Source organism: Anticarsia gemmatalis, chromosome 13 (genome assembly GCF_050436995.1).
Source record: "Anticarsia gemmatalis isolate Benzon Research Colony breed Stoneville strain chromosome 13, ilAntGemm2 primary, whole genome shotgun sequence".
Lineage (NCBI taxonomy): Eukaryota > Metazoa > Arthropoda > Insecta > Lepidoptera > Erebidae > Anticarsia > Anticarsia gemmatalis.
In genome coordinates, this window is record NC_134757.1 from 11363406 (window position 1) to 11375540 (window position 12135).

Consider the following 12135-nt stretch of genomic DNA (forward strand, 5'->3'; position numbering starts at 1 on the left):
TGAGGAATTTAAGTGGGCAGATAAATTATAGGACGATAGTATTGTACTTTATAAAAGTAACAAGACTAATACTATCTCCTCTTTTGTTGCATGTTATCTTATTGCAGCTAGTTCGTATCATATTAAAAGTATTTTAATATAAATATTTGCACTACGATTTCATAACTTCGGCTACATGTTTAAAGCACATTAGCCTATTTAGTTAGCTAGTAGTAGTTAATTTTTCTAGTTTGCGATTGCCATATTCAGTTACTGAAGGAAGTGTTTTGATGGTCATCATTTTATATTATCTTGGATGGAATACAATGTTTATTGTAACTTTTTACAGCTATTGTGTACTGAGTGTTTATTGTAACGCAACGTTTTAAGCGTTATGCAAAGGAGAGAGAAGAGGTATACCGGTTACCTATACCTCGAAAACGGAATCCGTGTTTATGCATAACAGTCTAGCCAAAGCCTAACAGATAGTCCTACAATTAGCCCAGTTATTATAATGAAACCCTATCTCTACCTATGAATTATTTAAAACGATCGTAAGTCAATATTGGAGTTCATTGGTACCTCACATTGAATTGAGGGTTAAACCACCACGGATGGACGGGATTATCCAAGATCGATCCAATTTAAATTTGCGGCGTAACTAATAATTAAATTCACAGGGATTCCGATCCGGAGGCTTTGCATAGCTACTATTCTGATTGAAAAAAATTGAGGTGAATTTTTTATTTGGATTTGGTTAGGGTTAATTTTAGATATTGTAGAAATGATTTATGATATAGCAAGCTGTTCAACTTTAATAAGGTATTATCCTTCTTTGGTTGTTTGTCTATAATAGTACGAAAGTTCGTAAGAATCGTACCAAGTGCCGTTCTTTGCCTACCCCTATAGGAAAAACGCGTCATATTATGTACATATGTAAAGTAATTATAATACTAGTACACTTATTTGCCAATAAAGCAAAACTGACATTACAAACATCACTGGAGAGATCCGTAGCATGTATTTTTAGAAATATCACTTTATTATAATGATGATGATCTCAAGTTCCGTCAAAGTGATTACTTTCCCGATACATTAATCAATTTGACACCGTTGAATAGCTTCTAAACAGTGCATTTAATCCATCCAAAGCCTTAATTCTAGATCTACTAACAAAATACAAATTTACAAAGAGATATTCACCTAACATAACTTATGTAACACATACAGTAACAATGTTTTAGGTAACAGTTAGAGGTGCCAAGTTTACGCACAGGTTAAATGTTCGCCCCGAGCCAAATCTCAAGTTGCTACTTACTGAAATTCATGTTCTCAACTGTGCATTGTTGAATATATTGTGACTGAGATAAGAGGTTTAAAGTTTGTGAAATGTTTGCTCTAAATCTGTACGTTATGTGGAAACAGTGACTTATTTTAGTGTAGTTTAAAATGTGCTGCCTTAAAAATTATTTAAGAGTATTTCAAGATGATCTTGTAAAGGAACATTTACGTTTTTTCCGGCGTCCGTGGCCTATTGGTTAACACACACATACACACAAAACACAAGAGAAATTCTTGGTGCGGAAATAATCTTGTAAAAATAATTATGTGTTTTTTTTTCAGGTAAATTTACATCTGTTCTTGTCAGTGTTTAGGTTCATAGTATTGGTAAGTCGGGTATGTTGAGTATTAATTAGGCGTTTGAAAGAGGATAATCAAAAATTATTCGTAGCACGTGATGTTCTGTAATGTCCCAGATTTAAATAGATACATCCTGTAACATCCAAGAACATAGAAAAGAATGAGTGTCAAAAAGAAAAAAGTCTTATAGGAATATTTTTTCCAAAATTGCATAAAGTGAATAAAGTGTAATGGCTTAATCTGTTTGCTGCCCATCACTTAATCAGATATGAAACTGCATAATAACTACGCAACACATTATTTTAAGTGCAAAATAAATGGCCAATGCGGAACGAAATTCATTAATAATAATTTTAAACACTTTCTCCATCAAACTGTCCAAGTTAATAAATAAAAAATATTGTTCCAATACATTCAGGCTCATCAGCGTAATAACACATTCAATAAGCCCTGCAATTTTTCGGCCATTTTTATTTGCGGTCACAATACCTGAGGCCTACTATAATCAACGTATACGAATATTCGGTGAAATTTCGCTAGTTTCTGACCACAATTTTATTCGTTATAGAATGTTAGTCGAACTATGGGACAAGAATATACATACATACACATTATTAATATATAAAATCGCGCTTCCTTCGTATATGAGTAGGCAGAGATCAGAACTTGCTTTTCCGATACTGCCTACTCCGAGTCAAAATTGTATAGGAAAAGGTCAAAAACCTTCGATATTCATCTGCACGTTTGGCGCAGTTATACTTAACGTGGTCGCTTCGCCGCAATAACCATAGCGCTGCATGTGTTAGGTTCGATTCCCACCCGGAACAAATATTTGTGGGATGAGCACGAGTATTTATTCTGAGCCTGGGTGTAAATGTATCTATATAAGTATGTATTTAGAAGTATGTTATCAGCTATCTGGTTACCATATTACAAGTTCTGCTTAGTCTAGAATCAGATATCCCGTGAGTTGTCCAATGATATTTATTCACTTCACGAAATTTCGTTTTCACGAAACATAGTAGGCCCTCTGTACACTCTACCAGAGAGCGTAAGGTTAAACGATAAACATAAAATTAATTATACGGATAAACCGTGGACCGCATGAAGCTGTTTTATCGCAAAATTATTTTTATTTAAAATAATGTATGAAATTTCGGTTATTTCGTTACAACGGTTTCGGTTACGTGAATGAGGAGATCGAGTTTGTTGGGAACTTAATTTTACGGATATTGTTGGGAATAAAGATAGTTGGGAAATGTTTGAATTATTTTTGTTCCTTGTTACGTTGCAAGTGAATTCTTTGCAGTATAGTGTGATATTATTAATGATAGCTTCTACGATTTATTGTACTGTTTGATAAGTTTTGTCTCAGTATTTTTACATTTTTCACAACTTATATCCCGTTCGTGTCTGAGGTGTCACTTATACAATTTCATTACCTACCTTTTCCTATTATTGCATTTTTATTACTGATCATCTTTTCTTTACCAGTTTTTGTCTACAAGATGTTTTAAGATTATTCATTAACTTTTCTTGTCAGTACTACGACATTTATATATACATTTATAATGCTCTAAATCTTATTATTTAAAATATCACCAAATTTTATTATAAACATCAAAACATTATCATCATCACCACACATCTCGAACTAAAGCTTAACACTGTCTAAACATAAAACATATTGCATTTTGACCCTTATGCCATTAACAATGCAAGCAAAACTTCGTCAGTATCGAGTGCAGTCTATCGTCTAAGTAGTTCTAGAAGTTTGAAGCTCCCGTCAAGATTAATACGGACTGGCAGGCTTTTAACTACTTGACCTTTATCAAGTCAGTTTACTATCTGCGACGGTGTTTATAGCAGATGCGATGAAAAATTGGTCTAATAAAATAATACTGCGGTTTTTGGACAACGAAACAGCAGCTTTTTTGGAAATTGGTACATAGCATGGTTGAGTATTGTGAAAGGTAAAAGTTTGTCTTTTGTTAGATGGTACATATCAATTACAATTATATTTTTGTAAGATTTTATTTTTACATAATTTTCTGCAAAATTTTAAGAAAGGTTCCCGTTATACTGAATAGTGAACGTACAGTTTTAGTAAGAAATCGAAAAACTGAAAGAATGCAGATTTTAATGAATTATTTCAGCTTGGATTGATTGGTGTTTCAGCGTGGGTTACTCAGGCTTTAAATTAGCAATTTGATATTCTATTTTCCAGACCGCCTAAAATAATATCAGTAAATCAGAATCAATTTTGCATTTCTGCACATTTTCAGCAACTGACGGGTGCTGCTTTTGGGATTTTGAATTATATTCAAGTAATAAATCGTTCAATTTCAATTCGCGTATATTTATTAACTGCATTACCAGCTTTAATGCATTCGGAGTTTTGAGTCTTCTATAACACAAGTCGACAAAAAAAAATTTTTTTTTGGAGTCTGTGTTTTAGTGAATATTTTCTGATTATATTAATCAAAAAGAAAACAGGAATAACATTAATAATAAATTAAGTTTGCTTTTGTACTTTATATAACGAAAACTAAATATATAGGGTTTTGGCAGATTTTTTGAAGAGCAGTTGCATTTATGACTCAAAACCAGGGGTGAGGGGTCTGGGGGTGTGAAGCGGGGGGTAGCAGAGTGTCATGGCAGTATGCGCGTGCGCATTTAAAAGGAATAAGATATTTTTTTGCGTCACGGGGTCTAAAAATGGCATCGAAAAAGTGTAAAAACGACGTGGACTCTTTTTGCTACATTTGTGATGAATTTATTAAAGTGAGAGCCAATAAAATTTGTTTATCATTGAATAAGGCATTTTGTGAAGCCTATGAAGCTTACTTTAACATGTCAGTACGAAATCAGGATAAAATATGGGCACCTCACTTCTTGTGTAATAACTGCAAAAACACTTTAGAAGGTAAGAAAATACTCCTTATATTAAATGAACATTTATATGCCTATATATATATTTTTTTTAATATACATTACATGTGTACATCGTTAATTAATGTTATTAATATTTTTTTCAGCCTGGTACTGAGGAGAGAAAAAAAAGATGAAGTTTGAAGTACCATGAATATGGAGAGAGCCTACTGACACATCAAGTTCCTATTTTCACACAAAAAAAAACCAAAAGTATTCATTTCTAAAAAAAAAGATGTATCCTATTTGTATTTTGTGTTTCTTTATGCCTTATTTCATCATTTAAATTAATAAAAATATATAAATCATAACTTTTTTCTCTTATATATTTATAATTGAATGTGAAAAAAAGAGCTTTTCCATTAAAATTTAAAATTCGTTCTAAAAGCTACAAAAGCAAACTTTATTAGATAAAAATATTATTTCTTTATTTAGTTAGGTATACGTAATCAAAATCAAAGGTACAGAACTCAGACTCAAAATTCGTGTTGACCAATGTAATTACCACCACATTTCATTGCTTGTTTACTAAAGTCCATCTAGTGAATTAATTTATGTATGTATTTGTGAAATCCGTTCAGTAATTTTTGAGTATATTAAAACAACAAACGGATAAATTCTCCAAGCCATTTTAAAAACCACTCATGCAAATATAATCGAAAGCCTTACCAAAACACACTTACTCCTTATATCCTCAGTACTTGGGACTTCATCATTCTTTCAAAAGCCATTATCCTTATTTTTATGCAAGAATTATCCGCGGCTCCAATATCCCACCGGTCACGTATAAGGGATCGTGTAGGAAGTTATCATTTCATCACATTGTTGAGCGCGTGACCGGAATGCCACAAGGTACTGTTATGGGGCCTCACCACATTATAATATTTTTCGGCTTTTACAGCTTGAAATAAACGAGATTTAATATTAGCTTGTAAATGTACGATAATCTGGACGTGTTCGTGTTTTCCTGTATGTGTAGAAGGCATAAAATAAAAATTATAGGCATTTTCGAGAGCTGCATGTTCTTGAAAAAGAATGACGCTCTTTACAGAATTGGTATGTATAAGATCACCCTGAATGAATTACATGGTATCCAAATGTGTTCTTTTTTATGCCGCAAATGTTATTGTTGTTGCATTATAGTAATTCCATTTTTTTTATTTCTAATATTAACATAGCTTCTCCAATTACGAACTTATTCACAACTTTTCCTAGAATATATTTACAGCTCTAGTCTTCAAAAAAAATCGAATTAAGATTTCTTTTAACTTTTTCGTTAACTTAATTATTGTCAATCTGACAAAAAGTAGAATTTATATAACGACATATATTATTGTTTTTTTTCTATTAGTCATAGATATTGTAGTTGTCAAAAGAATGAAGTTCTCACACCGACAGACTCCTACAAAACTATTCTCACTCCTCTCACAAAGTCAACTTGGAGAAAGTTCTACCAATTTTTATGAATATCTTTTGGAAATTCTCACAAGGACTGTGGACAATTTTTACAGTAACATTTAAATTTTTGACGGTAAAGTTTTCTCTTCCGGACCGGATACATTTTTCCAGCTGAGCGCTAAAAGTGTCGTACTTTGAGTATTTTATTTCAAAGTTGAGTATGAGAGCTACTAGTGTGACCAGATGACGCCTTGAAAGTTTGGCCTTATAGTAAACTGTAGTATGTTAATTTTGCATGATGCTAGTTTGTTGTAATTTATGCATGTAAAGTGCAATATATTTATTTATTATCCTTTCATAACCGTTATCTTTCTTTTCATGATCATAAGTTATAATTCGCACATAATAATATAAGATTAACTAGCGGCAAGTACCTTACGTCTCTAAACCTTTTTTAAATACGTTTTCGTAATGAATGGCAAATATTGTGCATTTACAATTTTTTTTTTCTTATTTCTACCAGAAAACGTCACAAGATTTCAATAATTAACATTTATTATCTACCGCTACTAAATAAAACTTAAATATAAATAAATTTTGGCTGTCTAAATAAAAAGTATTATATTTTATTTTTCGCAATCAAGTCCAATTCCTTTCTCGCAATCAGACTAGTTTCAATAAAGTAGCATAACAAAAAACTCATTTCCAATATAATTTCCCACAAAATATATCAATATTTCCACAAATGTTCTAAACTAAATAATATTTCATGTATTTCATAATATTTCATGTATTTCAGACGTCGGCTTAGCGTTTGTAGCCATCTAGTGATAGTTCGATTTCTATTTCACTATCCAGCCTGAATGGAAACAACTTTTAGCTTCCACTGTGTTGAAAAAAATGGGGCAAGAATTTTTGAGGAGGTTGCGTGAGGTTCCGTGTATTTTGCTTTTCAGCAACTGTTGATGACCGAAAAATGGCAGTTCTATTATGTTTTTTATGCAAGAGTTTGAGGACACAAAATTAATTCCTCTGTTTAAGACGCTTATTTGCAGTGCTGCAATACTGAAACGTGGTTGCTTATAAACTGTTCAATACCGAAGTTAGACTTCAAACCGAAGCTAGCTAGTTCAGGATAACCCTAACCGCCTCATTATATGAGTTAGACCCTAGTACAAACAGCATTGGGTAAAAAATAATGTGCTTTGATGGAATTTTCAATAAATAAAATGTTTTAGTATTTGGATAAACAATTGAATATCATACGCTTGATAAAACCAGAGGTTTACTCTAATGGAACTATTAACATCAGGAAAAAAAACTCGCAATGTTTCTTTCAATGACAAGATCTAAACAAAGTAAGTATTCAAATCTTGACCATAGACTGAACCCTACAAACAAAATCCACTGCCATTCCGCCAAAACCATTTCAAAATTGGAATTGGCGCACCTCCTAAGCGGATTTTTATGCTAACCAACTTATTGATGCTGCTCATTTCGTCTTAATGCCAACGAAATAAGGTTTAAAATCCCTTGTATGTGTTGTGTGAATACGTTTGTTTATTCCGAAGCCCGTGCATAGAGAACACAGATTTGAAATAAGGAACTCGCGGCTCATCCTATTGGTTGCTGGATATAGTTGACTTTGACCTCTGCAGGTGTCACACCTGTAGTTGCATTGGTGGGTTCTTATGTTCTTATTTCAAAAATGTATTTTTCTTTTTTGGCTTTTTGTTTTGGGGATTTTGGCTTTAGACAGCCAGGTTTTAAGGAATTGTGTTATTGTAAATGCGATTTTATTAATTTATAGAGGCAGAGTCTAAGAAGCTGAAATTGCTACGGTGATAATAAAAGGATTCAGGAATTATTTCCAATTAATCCCTGCAATATACTCATATGCATAAGAAAAAAAAACAATCCCGCACGCACTGTATTAGTTTTTTTTATAGTTTTCCGAGTGACCGCCCGTTCAAAACTAATATGACTAAACTTACTTAAAAAAACAAGTTTTAATTAACATTACCCTACGGTCATATTTATATACACGTAATATACACAAAATTACGCCTTGTTTCCTTATGAGAGACCGAATCTTACACAATTAAGAATAAAAAGTACAGTACGTAAGCTCTCCATTTTCGATGCACTAAAAATACAAAATAGTTCACTTGCTCAAGATATTCAAAATCCAAGCAACAGTAGCTTAAAAACGCCACAAAAAATCAGATAGTTTCCCAACGGCAATATTTTACTTTTAAAATGTCGTATAAATAGAGATAATTACGTACAAAGTAATTAATGTCCCGTTTGGTACATTTTGTCGTAGATACGGGACCGTCAGCAAAAAAGGTTATCGTCATTAATCCCTATATTAATGGGCCGTGAGCTGCTCTTGTTTTTCTGACCCTACATAGTAATGTCATGTACCGTTGGACAATTAATTATATATTTTTGCGACAGTAATTTGTCTTTGCGGTGATTACTGAGTAATCTGATTTTAGTGTTACTTACGGTAGGATAATGAAACGTTTCTTAATTTTTAGGGGTGCTAATAGTAAAATTTGTCTATCGCTGTTATAGAGGATATAAAACTTCCGTTTCCATTAAGACTCAGCATTCGACTGTAATATAATTACGTACTAATCAAAGTTACTTCCATTACATAACGAAGACCAAAAGGCGAATTGACACCCACTTCAGATTAGTGTTATCTAATAAAATTGTGATTTAAGCTTGCTTATAAAAATTATGTGCCACAATGTAATAATTCAACAATAAATGACTATTGTCATAATATGACAGAATTAATACCTCAATGGAAGTGAGACTGGAATGTTAAATACTAAATATTATAACAATTAAATATTATTACTAAATATTATTATATAAACAACAAAAACCACATTTAAAAATTTCAAATGCAACAAATTTCTATGAAAATAAATAAAGTACTAAGAACTAAGTTTTCAAAGCCATAAATAAGTATAAACACCAACTAGGAGTTAGTAGCGAATGAAATATATCGTGAGCATGTTGAAACTTTAAATTTTAAATGTTATATCTGAGCTAACTTGTTAGAGGTGAAATACGTTTATACGGGACTTCTCGCTTCTGTTTCACACAATTTTATAATGAGGTTTTAATATTTAAGTTTGAGATTTTTTGCAATATGGCGCCTGTTATGATTTGGCTGCTTTCATCGTGCAGAATTATTTCCAAAACTAGGCCACAGAACTTTGAGAACAGCAACAGAAATTGAAAAATCTTGTTAATGAAAGTCATGGGATATCATAGGCTAGAACTAAAATGGAACTAAAAACTGATCAATACTCGCTTGCATTAGAACTCAAACTAAACAGACAGCCAGTTGCCACATATAATCCTAAGATCTATATTTTTTGCAAACACACAACACACGTTAATATTGTGACCATCACCAAATGAAAAATCTATCAAGAAGACCACCAAAAAATTCTCCCAACGTCAAATTCACGCCATAATAGTTTCAAAGTCAAAACTCTACAAATAGCGGAACAGCAATTTCATAACTGTCCTAATAAACTACCGCAGATACTTTCCTATCTACCGGTGTAGGACAGATGTAACAATTCCACAGTTCGTAGCCGTACGGCAACGTGACTTGCACACGCTAACGCTTTTTAATATTTCTTCTGTGAGAAATGTTCCTATTAATCGCTAGAAATGCTGGTGCTTTTACCCATTTTTAGAACGGTTTTTGATGTAAAACTGTGAAATGTTTCTGGGCCTAGTTTATGCTTTACGTAATTTTTTACATGGTTATAGCAGGAAATTAATTGAAAATTGTATATTGTTCAGAAATCGCGGAGTAAGAAATATGTGTATTAATTTTGTTTATAAAGTTAGTAGTTGAACATGCATAACTATTTGGTTTAAATTAGAACTAAATAGGTACTTATAGTGAATGCTATTATATTTATGCTGAAAGCAGGATTAAAATTCGTAAATTGTACCCTTCTTTGGTCAAGTGCTTTTTAGACACTGCCTTGATGTTCCTCATAGCATAGAAATTTAAGCAGTAGCGAAAGAAAGGCAAAACTTCAGCACCCTCATAAAATGAAAATTAAGCAAATTATTTAAAAAGTATGCCAAAAGTCAAAGTTCAGCAAAGACAAACAGAATTATATCCACACATGACATGACATATAAGGAAAATGTACCAATAATCAGCGGGATACCACTCGATTGATGGGAATGAATATTAACGACCGAATATGGAAGGAAATGGAATAAGGGAGATGATTTGTGAAGGAAATGATTTTTGATGGTTTGTGTAAATTAATAAAGGATGGAAGAATTGTGCTTTTTCATGGGTGAAAGCTGTTAATGGTAAATTGGTGATGAGAAAAGCCGATGTGAATATTCAACGTGTTTTATGTATGTAGTTGTAACATCAAATACTTACTTTACCAGCTGGGATCGCGGGCTCGATTTTGATTGGAAAGAACTAAGACCCCGAATTACTGATCCTTAAAAAATCTCACTACTATAATGAAAATATGATATTCCACGTGATAAAGTTCCGCTAATTGATTAAAAATAATTTTAGTTTGATACATTTTTTTTCATTGATCTTTGACAATCGTTACCAATAGTGAGAAGCTTGAAAGTCTTACCGAGGGGTATCGTGTAGGTACGTAGGTAAACTGCGTTGTGGATATCCGGTAGACAGTCACACCATGAAACATACTGGTATTCAGCTGCATCCGGTGAGACTGGAAGCCGACTCCAATACAGTTTGACGAAAGGTTAGACTGATGATGGCCCATGATAAGGTCCCCAAAATGATAACGAGTAATTATAGCTTTGTTCTCTCTCCCGTATACATTTTTTTTTACTTTAAATTTACTGCCTACTGCACTCTAAGTACAATTTTATCTAAAGAAAAATATTTACAAACCAAGTCCTTAACGGCCAGCGCTATTACCAAGATCGTTAGTAGCGTGCATTTTAAAATATTCTCAATAAATACTTGGCCGGCAATTTCTAATAAATAGTGGAGGCATTTTAAATGCAGCAGCTCTCCATTTTCCTGGTCTCTAAGGGGAAGATGACCGACATACTTGTCTTAATTAACTGCAGTTGAATGATAAAAAGCTTTTATATCGGCAAAATGGAAAACATGAAAATTATAAAAACAACTATCTTTTGCCCGCAACTTAGTCAGGGTGATGTGTGGCTTAGAACAGAATCGTCATACAAACTTCCATCCCCTATTTAATCCCTTTGGGGGTAGATATATCTAATTCATTTCTTAACGGATGCTTACGTCATAACATCTACCTGCATGCCAAATTCAGCCCTATTCGTCCTGTGGTTCGGGCTGTGCGTTAATAAATGACTATGTCAGTCAGTCAGTTGGCAGACTATGTACAAACTTATGGCATCTTAAAAACCAATCTTATATACACAAGGTATATTAGAATTTAGTACGTTTTAAATGAAGAATTACCTAAAAAAGGGATATAATTACTTACTTCTCTACTCTCTCACTTAGATAATTGGGTTTCAATACACAACCGTCCCTCATAATCTACTATTCAGTTACAAATATCAGTCAAAGTAACAATATTACTACTCGATTACAGTGACTAACCTACATTTTCAAGCAATCACTAGCTCAATACCTACAATCTTAACGGAAACAAACAGATTCGGAACAGATTCCCAGTTTTATGTGAACTTAACGATGCACGAAGCAGTAACGGAAAATTTATGAAAGCGAAAATCTTTTCCTTTCTATCTGAAAGTGAAAAACTAGAATAGTAGGTATTCGTCATGTCTGTTCGTAAGATTCTTGGAATTTATATGATTTATGCTATTTTTATCGAAATTACAAGGATTATTTTTTGAGAGTTAGTTTTTGTATTCAGTGATTTAAAGACAATTAATACATACATACATAATATCACGTCTTTTTCCCATAGGGGTTGATAAAGACCAAATAACGCCACTTAGTACGATCCTGACAAACTACCCTTGCTTCATTCACATCCATACATCTTGTCATACAGGACCGCCGGTTATGAGTACGAAAGACAATTAATATTGTTGTAACCAAGCTTGTAACTTCAGAAAAACTGTAGCAAAAATGACAATTAATGTTGAATAAAGACTTTCTATAATATTATACTCAAATTTGACATA